The following is a 19147-nucleotide window of genomic DNA, read 5'->3' as shown; positions in this document are numbered from 1 at the left end:
ACTGGAAAAAGAATTCACAGTAATAATAGTGAAGATGATCCAAGATCTCAGAAAAAGAATAGAGACACAGATCGAGAAGACACAAGAAATGTTTTACAAAGACCTAGAAGAACTAAAGAACAGACAGAGATGAAAAGCGTATTCCATGCAGATAGAAATCAAAAGAAAGCTGGGGTAGCAATACTTGTAGCAGACAAAATAGACTTTAAAATACTGTTTTGAGACAAAGAAGGACACTACATAGTGATCAAGGGATCAATCCAAGAAGAAGATATAACAATTGTAAATATATATGAACCCAACATAGGAGCACCTCAATATATAAGGCAAATGTTAACAGTCGTAAAAGGGGAAATGGACAGTAACACAATAATAGTGGGGGACTTAAACACCCCACTTACATCAATGGAAAGATCGTCCAGACAGAAAATCAGTAAACACAGAGCTTAAATGACACATTATACCAGATGGACTTAACTGATATTTATACTGCATTCCATCAGAAAGCAGCAGAATACACATTCTTTTCAAGTGCACATGGAACATTCTCCAGGATAGATCACATACTGGCCCACAAAGCAAGCCTCGGTCAATTTAAGAAAACTGAAATCATATCAAGCAGACTTTCCTGGTGGCACAGTGGTTAAGAATCCACCTGCCAATGCAGGGGACATGGGTTCAAGCCCTGGTCTGGGAAGATCCCACCTGCCGCGGAGCAACTAATCCTGTGCGCCATAACTACTGAGCCTGTGCTCTAGAGCCTGCGAGTCACAACTAATGAAGCCTGTGTGCCTAGAGCCCATGTTCCGCAACAAGAGAAGCCACCACAATGAAGAGTAGCCGCTGCTCGCCACAACTAGAGAAAGCCTGCACACAGCAACAAAGACCCAACGCAGCCAAAAATTTTAAAATTAATTAATTAAAAAAATCATATCAAGCATTTTTCCAACGATAACGCTATGATATTAGAAATCAACTACAAAAAAAAAAACTGTAAAAAACACAAACATGTGGAGGCTAAACAATACGCTACTAAACAACCAATGGATCACTGAAGAAATCAAAGAGGAAATAAAAAAAAAACCTAGAGACAAATGAAAATGAAAACATGATGATCCAAAACCTATGGGATGCAGCAAAAGCAGGTCTAAGAGGGAAATTTATAGCAATACAATCTTACCTCAGGAAACAAGAAAAATCACAAATAAACAACCTAACCTCACACCTAAAACAGCTATAGAAAGAAGAAAAAACAAAACCCAAAATTAGTAGAAGGAAAGAAATCATAAAGATTACAGCAGAAATAAATAAATAGAAACAAACAAACAAACAATAGAAAAGACCAATGAAACTAAAAACTGGTTCTTTGAAAAGACAGATAAAATTGATAAGCCTTTAGCCAGACTCATCAAGAGAAAAAGGGAGAGAACTCAAATCAATCAAATTAGAAATGGAAAAAGGAGAAGTTACAATGGACACCACAGAAATGCAAAGGATCATAAGAAACTACTACAAGCAACTATATGCCAATAAAATGGACAACCTAGAAGAAATGGACAAATTCTTAGAAATGTACAATCTCCCAAGACTGAACCAGGAAGAAATAGAAAATATGAACAGACCAATCACAAGTGATGAAATTGAAACTGTGATTTAAAAACTCCCAACAAACAAAAGTGCAGGACCAGATGGCTTCACTGGTGAATTCTATCAAATATTTAGAGAAGAGTTAACACCTATCCTTCTGAAACTATTCCAAAAAATTGCAGAGAAACGAATACTCCCAAACTCATTCTATGAGGCCACCATCACCCTGATACCAAAACCAGACAAAGATACCACAAAAAAAGAAAATTACAGGCCAATATCACTGATGAACACATACACAAAAATCCTCAACAAAATATTAGCAATCCAAATCCAACAATACATTAAAAGGATCATACACCATGATCATGTGGGATTTATCCCAGGAATGCAAGGATTTTTCTTTTTTTTTTTTTTTTACAGCAAGAAATTGCTTTATTTGTTTTTCTGGTCACAACCCCAAAAGGAGCTATAGGATGGCCCCCTTTCTTGCCCCTTAAAAACACATCATGCAGGAGCCATAGTTCTCTTGACCTCTTCAGTTATTAAAAGTTCAGTCTGGTTTACTCAATTCAAAAGGCAAGGATTTTTCAATATCTGCAAATCAATTAGTATGATACAGCACATCAACAAATTGAAGAATAAAAACCATATGATCATCTCAATAAATGCAGAAAAAGCTTTTGACAAAATTCAATGATAAAAACTCTCCAGAAAGTCAGCATAGAGGGAACATACCTCAACATAATAAAGACCATATATAACAAACCTGCAACTAACATCATACTCAACGGTCAAAAGCTGAAAGCATTTCCTGTAAGATCAGGAACAAGGCAAGGATGTCTACTCTCACCACTTTTATTCAGCATACTTTTGGAAGTCCTAGCCATGGCAATCAGAGAAGAAAAAGAAATAAAAGGAATCTACATTGGAAAAGAAGAAATAAAACTGTCACTATTTACATATGACAGGCTACTATACATAGAAAATCCTAAATATGCTACCAGAAAACTACTAGAGCTCATCAATGAATTTGGTAAAGTTGCAGGATACAAAATTAATACACAGAAATCTGCTGCATTTCTATACACTAACAACAAAAGATCAGAAAGAGAAATTAAAGAAACAACCCCATTTACCATAGCATCAAAAAGGATAAAATACCTAGGAATAAACCTACCTAAGGATACAAAAGACCTGTACTCCAAAAACTATAAGATGCTGATGAAAGAAATCGAAGATGACACAAACAGATGGGAAGACAGACCATGCTCTTGGACTCGAAGAATCAATATTATCAAAATGACTATACTACCCAAGGCAATCTACAGATTCAATGCAATCCCTATCAAATTATCAATGGCAGTTTTTCACAGAACTAGAACAAAAAAAATCTCAAAATTTGTATGGAGACACAAAAAACCCCGAATAACCAAAGCAATCTTGAGAAAAAAAAAAACCCAACAAAACGGAGCTGGAGGAATCAGGTGCCCTGCCTTCAGACTATACTACAAAGCTACAGTCATCAAAACTGTACACGGTATTGGCACAAAAACAGACATATACCTCAATGGAACAGGATAGAAAGCCCAGAAATAAACGCACGCACCTATGGCAATTAATCTATGACAAAAGGGGCAAGACTATACAATGGAGGAAAGACAGTCTCTTCAATAAATGGTGCTGGGAAAACTGGACAGCTACATGTAAAAGAATGAAATTAGAACACTCCCTAACACCACACACAAAAATAAACTCAAAATGGATTAAAGACCTAAATGTAAGACTGGATACTATAAAATCCTTAGAGGAAAACATAGGCAGAACACTCTTTGACATAAAACACAGCAATATCCTTTTCAATCCATCTCCTAGGGTAATGGAAATAAAAACTAAAATAAACAAATAGGAAGCAATTAAGCTTAAAAACTTTTGCACAGCAAAGGAAAGTATAAACAAAATGAAAAGACAACCTGCAGAATGGGAGAAAATATTTGCAAACGATGCAACTGACAAGGGATCAGACTCCAAAATTTACAAACAGCTCATGCAGCTCAATATGAAAAAAACAAACAACCCAATCAAAAAATGGGCAGAAGACCTAAATGGATATTTCTCCAAAGAAGACATACAGATGGCCAAGAGGCACATGAAAAGACGCTCAACATCGCTAATTATTAGAGAAATGCAAATCAAAACTACAATGAGGTATCACCTCACACCAGTCCAAATGGCCATCATCAAAAAATCTACAAACAATACATGCTGGAGAGGGTGTGGAGGAATAGGAACCCTCCTACACTGTTAGTAGGAATGTAAATTGGTTCAGCCACTATGGAGAACACTATGGAGGTTCCTTAAAAAACTAAAAATAGAGCTACCATATGACCCAGCAATCCCACTCCTGGGCATATATCCAGAGAAAAACATGGTTCAAAAGGACACATGCACCCCTATGTTGATTGCAGTGCTGTTTACAATAGCCAAGACATGGAAGCCACCTAAATGTCCATCAACAGATGAATGGATAAAGAAGATGTGGTATGTAGATATAACAGAATATTGCTCAGCCATTAAAAAGAATGAAATAATGCCATTTGTAGCAACATGGATGGACCTGGAGATTATCACACTTCATTAAGTGAAGTCAGACAGAGAAAGACAAGTATCATATGATATCAATTATATGGGAAATCTAAAAAAGAAAATGATACCAATGAACTTATTTACAAAACAGAAACAGACTCACAGAGTTAGAGAATGAACTTATGGTTACCAGGGGGAAAGGACGGGGGGGGACAGATTGGGACTTTGGGAGTGACATGTACACATTGTTATATTTAAAATAGATAACCAACAAGGACCTACATCTGGCACAGGGAACACTGCTCAATATTCTGTAATAACCTCAATAGAAAAGAATTTGAAAAAGAATAGATACATGTATATGTATAACTGAATCACTTTGCTGTACACCTGAAACACAACACTGTTAATCAACTATACTCCAATTAAAACAAACAAACAAACAAACCTGTGAATACTCACAGAACAGTACATAAATAAAACTACATGTCTGACTTTGGTTTGAAACCAAGGTAACAGCTTTAAAAGAAATTTTAAAATGATGATTCATAAATAAAAGTGTTGTAAAACACAACAAATAAAAACAAGAATAAAGGAAAGGCAGTAAGTATAGGAACAACTGATTTTTAAAACTCTGGGACTTCCCTGGTGGCACAGAGGTTAAGAATCCGCCTGCCAAGGCAGGGGACACGGGTTCGAGCCCTGGTCTGGGAAGATCCCACATTCCGCGGAGCAACTAAGCCCGTGCGCCACAACTACTGAAGCCCGCGTGCCTAGAGCCTGTGCTCCGCAACAAGAGAAGCCACCGCAATGAGAAGCCCGCACACCGCAACGAAGAGTAGCACCCGCTCACCGCAGCTAGAGAAAGCCCGTGCACAGCAACGAAGACTCAACGCAGCCAAAAATAAAATAAATAAATAAACTAAATAAATAAATAAATAAAATAAAACTCTGTATATATGAAGTAAAAATATTGGCCAATTCAGTGATAAAGCCTAAGTGGTTATCAGGCATCTGACTTAACTACTCTTTCAATTTTCAGCAGGTTTTGTGGCATGTCACAACCTTGTTCTAATCACATGATAGAGATAGCCAGTGGAAAGAAGAAACTTCAAATCTAAACGTGTCCAAATAGAGTAATAACTGACCCAACTGGGAGCCGCTCTAGGACTGACCAACTGTGCTATTAGCTGAGGTAGTGTCTGTCTGCAACAGCACCTTAGGTAGCAGTGAATATATCCCCAGCCTAGAAAAGACACATGAATTTTTTTTTATCATTTAAAAAAAAGTCATTTTCATTTCAATTATAATGAGTCAGATTTACCATCTTGCTAACAAATAGAGACAGTATGGCAAGTCTTTAAATATTAAAAAGCAGATTTAAATTGCAAGAGGAATAAAGTTCGTTGGAATGGTCTAAAAGATTGAGGAAATTCACTTCCTAAGAGAAGCAGACAAATACCAAAGCAGTCTCCAACTTTCAAATAACCAGTCTTTACAAGTGGGCAAGCAGCAGTAGTTCCCTCCCATCTCCAAATCACAACTTAACACAACCCTTAACCAAGGTTTCTAAGCCTAAGGGCAAATGCTCTGTTTTCCAGTTTGGCCATAAGAAGAGCAACTTTCCAAGAGAGCTCTCTCTTTTTTTAAAAATATTTATTTATTTATTTTTGGCCGCGTTGGGTCTTAGTTGCGGCACGTGGGATCTTTCATTGCAGCATGTGGGCTTCTCTCTAGTTGTGGTGTGAGGGTTTAGCTGCCATGTGGCATGTGGGATCTTAGTTCCCCGCCCAGGGATCGACCTGCGTCCCCTGCATTGGAAGGCGGATTCTTAACCACTGGACCACCAGGGAAGTACCCAAGAGAGCTATATTCTTTTAGTAAGCATGTGAAATTAATAAAATACTGGTGTCAACAAATAATCACTCACCACTAGCCTCCCTTCTTTTCCAAACCCTGCTTCCAGTCTCTGGATCCCAGTCTGGTAAGGAAAGGCAAGAAGCAAAAACACAGCTTCTACTGCCTAGATAGAGGAGATATAGTCCTCAAAACATACATTTCCATAGGAATAATATTATAAGTGGTAGTTTGTTATGGTAAAAATTGTTCAATTACTATAACTTTTCAAGTAAGAATGGGCTGAACACTTTACTTGTGTGAGCTGATCCTTGAAGCTAACCACCAAGTATTAATACTACCTATACAAAGAAATATAAGTTGAGTCCTAAACAACTGATTTATAAACTAACTCCTGTTAAGAAACAGAGGAACTCATTTCAGAGATTAGTTTCACAATGGTTTAAAATTCTTTTGGATCAGTAGCTTTAAAATTGGTTTTATGAAATTGTAGGGTTTCATGCAGTTTCAAAGAGAACCAAAATATTTTATTACAAAGATTTACTAGTTTTTTACTTACTGAACACTTGAACTGAGTCAGACTATAATGGTGCTACTTTAGTGATAATACAACAAATCAGCTATTTTTAACATTAAGAGAGTTAGATAAACTGCAACACTGTATATTAATGAGTAACACTATGTGAATTGACTCTTTGAAAAAGAAAATGTAACCCTTTAAGGAATGTTTAAATTGGGTCACTCTTATCACCTTTACACTGGACTACTATTATGTCAAAGATAGGATTCCAAGGTATGAAAAACATTAGAAGGGTTGAAGAATTGCGAAGAGTTTAGAAATTGCAGTTACTGGTTTTCTTTTTTTCTGTAACTGAATACAGGAGGAAAATGATAAATCACTAATGAGACATCAATAGTTTTTAGGAAAGATGTGAAAAAGGAGTTTCAAACCAAAGCCACACAGGAAGCTGCAATATATCAGAATGGAAATTCCACAAAGACAAGGATTTTTGCTTATTCTATTATAGCCTCATCTCCTTGGCTTAGAACAGTGCTTGGCACTTAGCACCTGCTCAATAAATACTTGTTGAATAAATGAGTGAATGAAAAGTATTCCTCTATACATTTCAGAAATATTTAAGAAAGTTTTCAAGATAACTCTTGTTAATGTAAAACTAATAGTTTTGCTGTAAGAAAGCAGAAAATCATCTGTATCTATAAATATAAATGTGAAATGATTAAAATTGATCACAATTCTACCACTCAGAGAAAGCTGCTGCTAACATACTGATTAAATTTACTTTCAATTCTTTTTCTTATGCATATTTTTAGAGTTGAGATCAAACATTACTTAAACTAGTCTATCTAGCCTTCATTGTACATTTACATTTTTAGTGTAAGCCTTTTCCAATGTTGAAAACAAGGGTCTTCTTTAATAATACTTTTTAAATGTTATATTCAAACATTTAAAAAGACGTGAAAACATCTTTTAGTGACAAATAAGTTTTATGCAAAGTACTGGTACTAGCTTATTCTGTAGTCATTGGTATTGATTTTGTGATTTATAGGCTTAAAGGCAAGAGTATCCTACAGGAAACATTACCATCAAGTATGCTGTTTTGAGAGGAGACAGGATATACCTCTAGTTCATTCATTTGTTCATCTACTCAACAAATATTTATTATTGGCTTACTATGGGCTAAGAATATAGTGAGCAAAACTAGAGTTACTGCTCCCATAGGGCTTATAAACTAGAGCTTATAATCTCTGCAGCTAGTCAAGGGAGACAGACTAATTGACCAATCAACAAATGAATTTAAATCACAATGGTGGTAAACTATGCTAGGAATAAGAGGTATGTAGTCATATGTCTCTACCTAATAGTGAAGGAGTTGGCCTAGACTGTTTGGTAATGTGTGTGTATGTATCAGGAATTGGGAGTAGGAGGTGTGTTGGGAATAATTTTATCTACATTTATTGAGTACTTCATTCAATGTTAGTCAGTCCCTGGACTGGGTACTTTACATGGCTTATTCTCATTTTCTCATTTAATAATCATAGTACCTTATCCATCAATAATTTCCCATTTTACAGATAAAGAAATTGAGTCTCAGAGAGAAGTCAAATAACTTAACTTAAGATTATATAGGTAGTAAAGAATGAGCTGGGAGGGAAACCCGGACAATAAGGCAGCAGAGAGAGCCTGGAGTCATATGGGACATCCCACTTCCCAGCATAATTAACATTTATGTTGACATATAAAGGATTAGTAGGTGTTAATAAAGCATGAAGGGAAGGAGAACAGGGAAGAATATTCCATGCAGACTGAAAGGCATGAGAAAGGCTCTGAGATAGCAGGGACCTCAGTGAATCAAAGAGGGAACAATAACAAAGCCAGTGAACTAAGCAGGAACACAGGGAATGAGGGGAAACACAGAGATGAGCTGGAAGAATAGGCAGGACCCAGGCAGTAAAAGCCCTCATAGGCCACATTAAGGATGTTGGCTTTAACCCTAAATGCTATGAAAAGGCACAAGACACTTTTACTCCTTTTATTTGAAATTCAAAAACTTAAGGGTAAGAAAATTCACAAAGGCTGGATTTAATGAAGCAAGGAATAGAAGGACAAATATCTGCTCAGTTTTGAAAATATTTTCTGGGACCTATCATATCTGTATCAGTAAGTCTGAATACTTGAGGAACCAAAGTAGGCTTTTAAATACCTTTTAAAATAAACTCAAATGTAGATAAATTCAAAAGAGGTTTGTATTTTTCCTTCTGGGTCTGATGTACAACTACAGAAGAGGATTATATAAAGAGAGAGTACTAGAAAATGGTCTGGGCTAGGTTGTAACAGGTGTGGGTCAATCAGCTGATATTTAATACAGAGGCATGTGGAGGCCCCAGGTCTGAACTAGAAGCAGGGAATGTTGACATAGACTTCAGACTTAATAGTAGTCAAGAAATGATGGTATCCGAGTTATGAAAATGGAAACAAACATACTATTGAGAATAAGCTGGAAAAACCTGGGCTTCATCAGGCTGTGGGAGGTAAGAGTAAAGGGAAAGATTATAGTAAAAGGTATTTCCAAGATACAGTCTTAAAACATCCTCCCTATATGCCAACAATCTTAATATAACAAGACTGTATGTCATGTAGAAACTATGTTATTTTCAATTAATTTGACCCTTGGATAATAAATCTTTTGTAATCTCCATTAACATGTAGATTAGTTGCTATATTCATTTATGCAGTCCTTTGGATCCCACAGGTTCAGAATGCTTTGACTGCATCTTCTGAATTTTTATTATGACAATAATAATCAATTTCATCTAGAATATACTTTCTGAAGCAACTGAAGTCTATGATCAATTATCTATATAGTATAGTTACATTTTACCCAATTTTTTTCAATTTTCAGTTTCCTGAAATTATTTTCATTGAAATAAATTCTTTGCCCATAAATTTTACAGTGAAGATTTGATTCATCCAACAGATTTTTACCCATATCAAATTTTATCATCCATATAAAATTTGATCAGTTATAGGATCTATCATTGTGAGTTGTCTTTTGTGACCATTATTTTTACCAAGTCTTATTCTCTCAAGTATGATGAGAAAATTTGATTTGCTTTTCTTTTATTGGTAAACATACTTTGTACAGTTTTAGTCCTTTTCATCTTTATTTTGGGATTATTTCTTATCCCAATTTTCCCCTTGTCAACCTTTCCATTTTTAATGTTACCAGCAAGATGTTTTTTTCTTAGGTTTTTTTTTTTTTTTGGGGGGGGGGGCAGGGGGCGATGTCTGGCTAAAATTCTCTGAACAGGGTTCTAAGTTACTGTCAATTTAATTTTCTGTTGATTATTCGTATCAATGATGAACCACAAATTCACCTAAATAAAGACTAACTCTGGGAGTTTTGCTTATGAAATAAAATTTAAATGTCATAGATCTTAAGAATATAAAAGAATAATTTGACTAACAAAAACAGGAGGTAAGGGGAAGGGAGAAACAATAAGTTCATTAATTTTCTCAGTTTAATAGAAGAGAGTACAGTCTAAAGTTCAAACATATGATTTTAAAATATTTTTATACCTGATTTTTATGAGCCTTTAAAAAAACAAAGCATTCCATTAGAGATCAATTGTGAAGAAATATTATTTTTGTTCTAAGTGAAATTACTGAAAAGATGAAAAATTATGTTACATAAATTTATATGCGGTGTATCCTGACTTATATGATTATCATTTTTTAAAACTGCCAATTTAGTAGGCAAGAAAATAATCACTTCAAAAATGTCTTCTATTACTATGAATTTGAACCTTTTTTGCACATTTGTTGGCAGTTTTTTATTTTTAATTTTTCTATTTTTGTCTTTTGTTTTTTCTTATTGGTTTTAAGAGCTTTTAATACACTAAGAATATTAACTTTTTTTATACATGATGCAACTTTTGTTTCCAATTTCTGGTTTATATTTTAATTTTATGGTATTTTTGATGTATCTAATTTTTATGCAATCAAAACTATCTTCTCTGTTAAATGTTTCTTCCCTTGCTTTAAAAGACCTTTCCTAACTTGAGGTTGAATAAAATATCAGTTACATTTGTTAGTGTGAGATAGGTTCAAACTCCACTACTTTCCCCAAGAAGTTGAACAGTTGTTCCAGCACAGTTATGGAAACAAGCCCCCCTCTCCCAGTGGGATATATTTTCAGTGTTCTAGGTACCGATCCTCACCTCTACCTGCCAGTGGCTATGTGGTGTCCCTTCCTCTTCAGTCTACTTTCTGCAGAGAGAAACCGCTCCCTTTCTGGTCTCTGGGTGAAACAGAATAGGATAACTCTGGTCCTAACCTCCCTTTAATTTATGTTTGGCATCCAACTTCCTCCACCTTCCACTCCAGTCCTTCTTGGGTCCCGAGGTTAAGTTCAGATTCTACTCCCATGTTTTCAAGTTGTAGGGCATTTTTCAGATATGTAATTTGGTATTAACTGCTGAAAGAATATATAAAAATCAAATATGGTTATTTCAATCAACAATATGGTTCCCCCAGATTTAGTAATCAATAGAAAGGAAAAGCTCACCAAGCGAAAACAGTGCTTGGCAGAGATTATTTCAAATTTTCCAAAAATTTTATAAGTTACTAATCTAATTGCATATGCTATATGATAAGCCCTCAATAAATGTTTGTTGTAGGGAAACATTTATCTTTTTAGATCTCTGAAAATATAGACATTGGGAATAGTTTCAAATTTCAGAATTTTTACTGTCAGAATATTTTGTTCAGACAAATACAGAAGAACACAAAGGAGAAAATAACTTAAAATTTCCTCAAAATAAACTTTCTTATGATTCATAATTAAGTAAACTTCTGATATTTTCTGGTAGCTAGACACCAGTAAGAGCCTTATTTCTGTAACAGAGGAGTCACTACATTAAAAAGAAATTTTTGAAGTTCTGTAGCTATGTATGTATGGTGATGGATGTTAACTAGATGTATTATGGTGATCATTTTGCAATATATGCAAATTTCCAATCATTACATTGTATACCTGAAACTAACATAATGTTGCATGTTAATTATACCTCAATAAAAAGTTTTAAGAAAATGTTCAGGGCTCCACTTACTCACACTTTTATTGATTAAATCTCCTAGAAAGCTAACTTAATTCTAAGAATAGGCAATACAGGCAAATTAAAAGTAGTTGTAGTCTTTAAATGCCCTGGTAGTGGCAGACAACGGATATTAGGCCAGCCCAAATTCCTTTCTCACCTGCTTCTCCCCTGGCTGCCTCTACAACAGAGGCTCTAAGAACTAAACACTTGATTTCCCAGCCTTCCTTGAGAGGTGATGTTACACAGTTCTGGCCAGTGAGACACAAACAGATGTCTGTTAGCACTGCCTCTTTCTTTTCTTTCTTTCTTTTTTTAAAATTTTATTTATTTTTTTATACAGCAGGTTCTTATTAGTTATCTATTTTATTGATATTAGTGTATATATGTCAATCCCAATCTCCCCATTCATCCCACCACCAACCACCCCCCCCCACCCTGGCCACTTTCCCCCCTTGGTGACCATACATTTGTTCTCTGTATCTGTGTCTCTATTTCTGCCCTGCAAACTGGTTCATCTGTACCATTTTTCTAGGTTCCACATATATGCATTAATATACTTGTTTTTCTCTTTCTGACTTAGGTCACTCTGTATGACAGTCTCTAGATCCATCCATATCTCTAGAAATGACCCAATTTCTTTCCTTTTTATGGCTGAGTAATATTCCATTTATATATGTACCACAACTTCTTTATCCATTCGTCTGTTGATGGGCATTTAGGTTGCTTCCATGACCTGGCTATTGTAAATAGTGCTGCAATGAACATTCGGGTGCATGTGTCTTTTTGAATTATGGTTTTCTCTGGGTATATGCCCAGTAGTGGGATTGCTGGGTCATATGGTAATTCTATTTTTAGTTTTTTAAGGCACCTCCATACTGTTCGCCATAGTGGCTGTAGCAATTTACATTCCCACCAACAGTGCAAGAGGGTTCCCTTTTCTCCACACCCTCTCCAGCATTCGTTGTTTGTAGATTTTCTGATGATGCCCATTCTAACTGGTGTGAGGTGATACCTCATTGTAGTTTTCATTTGCATTTCTCTAATAATTAGTGATGTTGAGCAGCTTTTCATGTGCCTCTTGGCCATCTGTATGTCTTCTTAGGAGAAATGTCTATTTAGGTCTTCTGCCCATTTTTTAATTGGGTTGTTTGTTTTTTTAATATTGAGCTGCATGAGCTGTTTATATATTTTAGATATTAATCCTTTGTCTGTAGATTCATTTGCAAATATTTTCTCCCATTCTGAGGGTTGTCTTTTTGTCTTTTTTGTAATTTCCTTTGCTGGGCAAAAGGTTTTAAGTTTCATTAGGTTCCATCTGTTTATTTTTGTTTTTATTTCTATTACTCTAGGAGGTGGATCAAAAAAGATCTTGCTGTGATTTATGTCAAAGAGTGTTCTTCCTATGTTTTCCTCTAAGAGTTTTATAGTGTCCAGTCTTACATTTAGGTCTCTAATCCATTTTGAGTTTATTTTTGTGTATGATGTTAGGGAGTGTTCTAATTTGATTCTTTTACATGTAGCTGTCCAGTTTTCCCAGCACCACTTATTGAAGAGACTGTCTTTTCTCCATTGTATATCCTTGCCTCCTTTGTCATAGATTAGGTGACCACAGGTGCGTGGGTTTATCTCTGGGCTTTCTATCCTGTTCCACTGATTAATATTTCTGTTTTTGTGCCAGTACCATATTGTCTTGATTACTGTAGCTTTGTAGTATAGTCTGAAGTCAGGGAGTCTGATTCCTCCAGCTCCGTTTTTTTACCTCAAGACTGCTTTGGCTACTCAGGGTCTTTTGTGTCTCCATACAAATTAAAAAATTTTTTTGTTCTAGTTCTGTAAAAAATGCCATTGGTAGTTTGATAGGGATTGCACTGAATCTGTAGATTGCTTTGGGTAGTATAGTCATTTTCACACTATTGATTCTTCCAATCCAAGAACATGGTATATCTCTCCATCTGTTTGTATCATCTTTGATTTCTTTTTCATCAGTGTCTTATAGTTTTCTGAGTACAGGTCTTTTACCTCCTTAGGTAGGTTTATTCCTAGGTATTTATTCTTTTTGTTGCAATGGTAAATGGGAGTGTTTCCTTAATTTCTCGTTCTGATCTTTCGTTGTTAGTGTATAGGAATGCAAAAGATTTCTGTGCATTAATTTTGTATCCTGCTACTTTACCAAATTCATTGATTAGCTCTAGTAGTTTTCTGGTGGAATCTTTAGGATTCTCTATGTATAGTATCATGTCATCTGCAAACAGTGACAGTTTTACTTCTTCATTTCCAATTTGTATTCCTTTTATTTCTTTTTCTTCTCTGATTGCCATTGCTAGGACTTCCAAAACTATGTTGAATGATAGTGGCAAGAGTGGACATCCTTGTCTTGTTCCTGGTCTTAGGGCAAATGCTTTCAGTTTTTCACCACTGAGAATGATGTTTGCTGTGGGTTTGTTGTATATGCCTTTATTATGCTGAGGTAGGTCCCTTCTGTGCCCACTTTCTGGAGAGTTTTTATATAAATGGGTGTTGAATTTTGTCAAAAGCTTTTTCTGTATCTATTGAGATGATCACATGGCTTTTATTCTTCAATTTGTTAATATGGTGTATCACACTGATTGATTTGCGTATATTGAAGAATCCTTACATCCCTGGGATAAATCCCACTTGATCATGGTGTATGATTCTTTTAACGTGTTGTTGGATTCTGTTTGCTAGTACTTTTTTTTTTTTTTTTGGCTGTGTTGGGTCTTCGTTTCTGTGCGAGGGCTTTCTCCAGTTGCGGTGAGCGGGGACCACTCTTCATCGCGGTGCGCAGGCCTCTCACTGTCGCGGCCTCTCTTGTTGCGGAGCACAGGCTCCAGACGCGCAGGCTCAGTAGTTGTGGCTCACGGGCTTAGTTGCTCCGTAGCATGTGGGATCTTCCCAGACCAGGGATCGAACCCGTGTCCCCTGCATTGGCAGGCAGATTCTCAACCAGTGCGCCACCAGGGAAGCCCTGTTTGCTAGTATTTTGTTGAGGATTTTTGCATCTATATTCATCAGTGATATTGGTCTGTAATTTTCTTTTTTTGTAGTATCTTTGTCTGGTTTTGGTATCAGGGTGATGGTGGCCTCATAGAATGAGTTTGGGAGTGTTCCTTCCTCTGCAATTTTTTGGAAAGAGTTTGAGAAGGATGGGTATTAGCTCTTCTCTAAATGTTTGATAGAATTCACCTGTGAAGCCATCTGGTCCTGGGCTTTTGTTTGTTGGAAGATTTTTAATCACAGTTTCAATTTCATTACTTGTGATTGGTCTGTTCATATTTTCTATTTCTTCCTGGTTCAGTCTTGGAAGCTTATACCTTTCTAAGAATTTGTCCATTTCTTCCAGGTTGTCCATTTTTTTGGCACAGAGTTGCTTTTAGTAGTCTCTTATGATGCTTTGTATTTCTGCGGTGTCTGTTGTAAACTCTCCTTTTTCATTTCTAATTTTATTGATTTGAGTCCACTCCCTCAGTCTAGCAAAAGGTTTACCAATTTTGTTTACCTTCTCAAAGAACCAGCTTTTAGTTTTATTGATCTTTGCTATTGTTTTCTTTGTTTCTATTTCATTTATTTCTGCTCTGATCTTTATGATTTCTTTCCTTCTACTAACTTTGGGTTTTGTTTATTCTTCTTTCTCTAGTTCCTTTAGGTGTAAGGTTAGATTGTTTATTTGAGATTTTTCTTGTTTCTTGAGGTAGGCTTGTATTGCTATAAACTTCCCTCTTAGAACTGCTCTCGCTGCATCCCATAGGTTTTGAATCATCATGTTTTCATTGTAATTTGTCTCTAGGTATGATTTCCTCTTGATTTCTTCAGTGATCTCTTGGTTATTTAGTAACATATTGTTTAGCCTCCATGTGTTGTGTTTTTTAACATTTTTTTCCCTGTAATTGATTTCTAATCTCATAGCGTTGTGGTCGGAAAAGATGCTTGATATGATTTCAATTTTCTTAAATTTACCAAGGCTTGATTTGTGACCCAAGATGTTATCAATCCTGGAGAATGTTACATGTGCAGTTGAGAAGAAAGAGTAATCTGCTGTTTTTGGATGGAATGTCCTATAAATATCTAATAATCTATCTGGTCTATTGTGTCATTTAAAGCTTGTGTTTCCTTATTAATTTTCTGTCTGGATGATCTGTCCATTGGTGTAAGTGAGGTGTTAAAGTCTCCCATATTATTGTGTTACTGTCGATTTCCTCTTTTACAGCTGTTAGCAGTTGCCTTATGTATTGAGGTGCTCCTATGTTGGGTGCATATATATTTATAATTGTTATATCTTCTTCTCAGATTGATCCCTTGACCATTATGTAGTGTCCTTCCTTGTCTCTTGTAACATTCCTTATTTTAAAGTCTATTTTAACTGATATGAGTATTGCTACTCCAGTTTTCTTTTGATTTCCATTTGCATGGAGTATCACAGCAGTCTGTATGTGTCCCTAGGTCTGAAGTGGGTCTCTTGTAGACAACATATATATGGGTCTTGTTTTTGTATCCATTCAGCGAGCCTGTGCTTTTGGTTGGAGCATTTAATCCATTCATGTTTAAGGTAATTATCAATATGTACGTTCCTATTACCATTTTCTTAATTGTTATGGCTTTGTTTTTGTAGGTCCTTTTCTTCTCTTGTGTTTCCTCCCACTTAGAGAAGTTCCTTTAGCATTTGTTGTAGAGCTGGTTTGGTGGTGCTGAATTCTCTTAGTTTTTGCTTGTCTGTAAAGCTTCTGATTTCTCCGTCGAATCTGAATGAGATCCTTGCCGGGTAGAATAACCTTGGTTGTAGGTTCTTCCCTTTCATCACTTTGAATATATCGTGCCACTCCCTTCTGGCTTGTAGAGTTTCTGCTGAGAAATCAGCTGTTAACCTTACGGGAGTTCCTTTGTACGTTATTTGTCGTTTTTCCCTTGTTGCTTTCAATAATTTTTCTTTGTCTTTAATTTTTGTCAATTTGATTACTATGTGTCTCGGCGTGTTTCTCCTTAGGTTTATCCTGCCTGGGACTCTCTGTGCTTCCTGGACTTGGGTGGCTATTTCCTTTCCCATGTTAGGGAAGTTTTTGACTATAATCTCTTCAAATATTTTCTCGGGTCCTTTCTCTCTCTCTTCTCCTTCTGGGGCCCCTGTAACGTGAATGTTGGTTCGTTTAATGTTGTCCCAGAGGTCTCTTAGGCTGTCTTCATTTCTTTTCATTCTTTTTTCTTTATTCTGTTCCATGGCAGTGAATTCCACCATTCTGTCTTCCAGGTCACTTATCCGTTCTTCTGCCTCAGTTATTCTGCTATTGATTTCTTCTAGTGTAGTTTTCATTTCAGTTATTGTATTGTTCATCTCTGTTTGTTCTTTAATTCCTCTAGGTGTTTGTTGTTTAATTCTTCTAGGTCTTTGTTAAACATTTCTTGCACCTTCTCGATCTTTGCCTCCATTCTTTTTCCGACGTCCTGGATCACCTTCACTATCATTATTCTGAATTCTTTTTCTGGAAGGTTGCCTATCTCCACTTCATTTAGTTGTTTTTCTGGGGTTTTATCTTGTTCTTTCATCTGGTACAAAGTCCTCTGCCTTTTCATTTTGTCTTTCTGTGAATGTGGTTTTCCTTCCACGGCCTGCAGAATTATAGCTCTTCTTGCTTCTGCCTCTTTTCTTTCTTATTGACAGGAACATATTTGTGATGTGTAATAGGCAGCCTCCAAGATGGCCCCAGTGATCCCAGCTTCCAGTTATTCACACCTTTGTGTAGTTCCCTCCCATTCCGTATCAGGGTGTGTGACCAACAGAATATGGCAGAAGTGATGATACCCCATTTCCAAGATGAGGTTATAGAAGACTACTCCCCTTCCCTTTTGGACCATTTGCCCGGGGGGGAGCCCACTGCCATGTCAAAAGCAGCCCTATGGAGAGGTCCATGTGGTAAGGAATCGAAGCCTCCTGCCAATAGGCATGTGAGTTAGGTTGGAAGCATATCTCCAGCTCAGCCAAGCCTTAGTTGGACTATAGTCCCAGCTGTTATCTTGACTGCAACCCCATGAGAGGCCCTGAGCCAGAACCTCCCAGCTAAACCACTCTCAATTCTCAACCCTCAGAAACTATGAGATAAAAAAATGTTCATTGTTTTAAGATACGTTTTGGGGTAATTTGTTATGTGACAATAGATAAAAAATACAGTGATGCCTAAAAGTATGATAGTCATTTGGTGACCCTGAGGGTGAGAACCACATTCTAAGGATGGTAGAGGGTCATTATTAATATAGTTAAGTATCAGCATCAGCTCTGAACTACTTCAATTAAGATTTCTTATGGAGGAAGACCTCCATCTGTGTAAGCCACATGGTAAAGTTTTCTGTTATCTGCAGCCAAACACATTCCTAAGTGACACACTCAACAGTTCCCAAAACCCAATTACAGTTTTCAAAGAGAGGTTCCTTTTATTCAAAGTTCTGACTCTGCTCAGAAGTTCATACTTCTCCTATCTTCTGGAACCCAGGTGTTCATTCCCTGATCCAGAAAAAATACCCAGGCTGAACTGCAGGTACTCCTAGTATCTAAAGGCAATGGTTAGAATTATCCTCTTCATTTAGGAAGCAATTACAATTCTTTAAGTAGCATGCCTACTAATCTTAAAATAAATCCCCTTTGATGTATCCTTTTTAAAGATCCATTCAGCTACACCCCAAAACACAGAGAATTCAGGAATAGATTCTAAACAGCTGGATTATACAATCCATAGGAAAACCGGTTTCTCTTAGGATGCTCTGCTTTACCACATGGATTCTAGGAACACGTTTCAGCCAAAGAGCAGGGACTGGCTGTCTCTACCCTGAATGAAGTACAGAAAACATGAGGCTTAAGCTCAAAAAAATCTCTTCTAAAACCCCCACGTTCCCCCTTCTAAATGTCTCTCTCTAGATGCCAAAAGATGCCAAAACTGTAACACGTAACAGAAGGAAAGTTTCACTTGGCACAGAAGTAAAAGTAACTTAGATCCAGTGACCTTGCTTTGCTTTTTCTTTCCAAGTGTACAATTGCTCAGAGATAGAGGCAACACAGCCCCAGAAGAGGAAGAAAAATTACAGGAAATCCTGATCCACACTTATCCAAAAGCATCAAACAATCTAGGCAACTGGTATTCACTCGTATGATACCTTTTAAGTTGTCAGCAATTCTTGGCAAATATAAGAATAGAAAATAACTTCAGCAGCTCTGAGCTCTAAAAGGCTTAGCATTTTCATGGGTCTCTTGCCCTTAAAAAAGGTGAGGCAGGGGAAGGACCTAAGAAAGGAAATTTAGCCAGAAAAGAAACCTTCTGTACTAAGAAATAACATGATCCAAGATACCAGGAATACTATATTTGAGGAAACACCATATTTAATATAGAGTTTTCCAAAATTTATGCAACTTCACATATATAAATTTGTAGATAATAACTTCTAAATATTTAACTAACCCAAGGAAGCCATTTCTTAAAATTTAATTTTAAGAAAATTT

The 19147-nt window shown here is 36.3% G+C and overlaps 2 protein-coding genes across 4 annotated transcripts in view; one reads left to right on the top strand and one right to left on the bottom strand.

The window, feature by feature from the left end:
- The window catches only part of SESN1 (sestrin 1), a 108989-nt gene that overhangs the window by 59057 nt on the left and 30785 nt on the right, over nt 1-19147 (bottom strand). The gene's annotated exons all lie outside the window — the stretch shown is intronic.
- ARMC2 (armadillo repeat containing 2) overlaps nt 1-19147 on the top strand; it is a 286480-nt gene extending 267333 nt beyond the window's left edge. For both annotated transcript variants that reach the window (XM_082404735.1, XM_082404737.1), the window contains one exon: nt 1-19147. This exon is cut by the window's left edge and continues 27602 nt beyond it. The gene's annotated coding sequence lies outside the window, so the exon portion shown is untranslated.

This window comes from Balaenoptera borealis (assembly GCF_965194805.1).
Source record: "Balaenoptera borealis genome assembly, chromosome: 9".
In the NCBI taxonomy this organism is placed as follows: Eukaryota; Metazoa; Chordata; class Mammalia; order Artiodactyla; family Balaenopteridae; genus Balaenoptera; species Balaenoptera borealis.
Note: the sequence above shows the minus strand (reverse complement) of the source record. Positions and strands in the feature narration are given on the sequence as shown.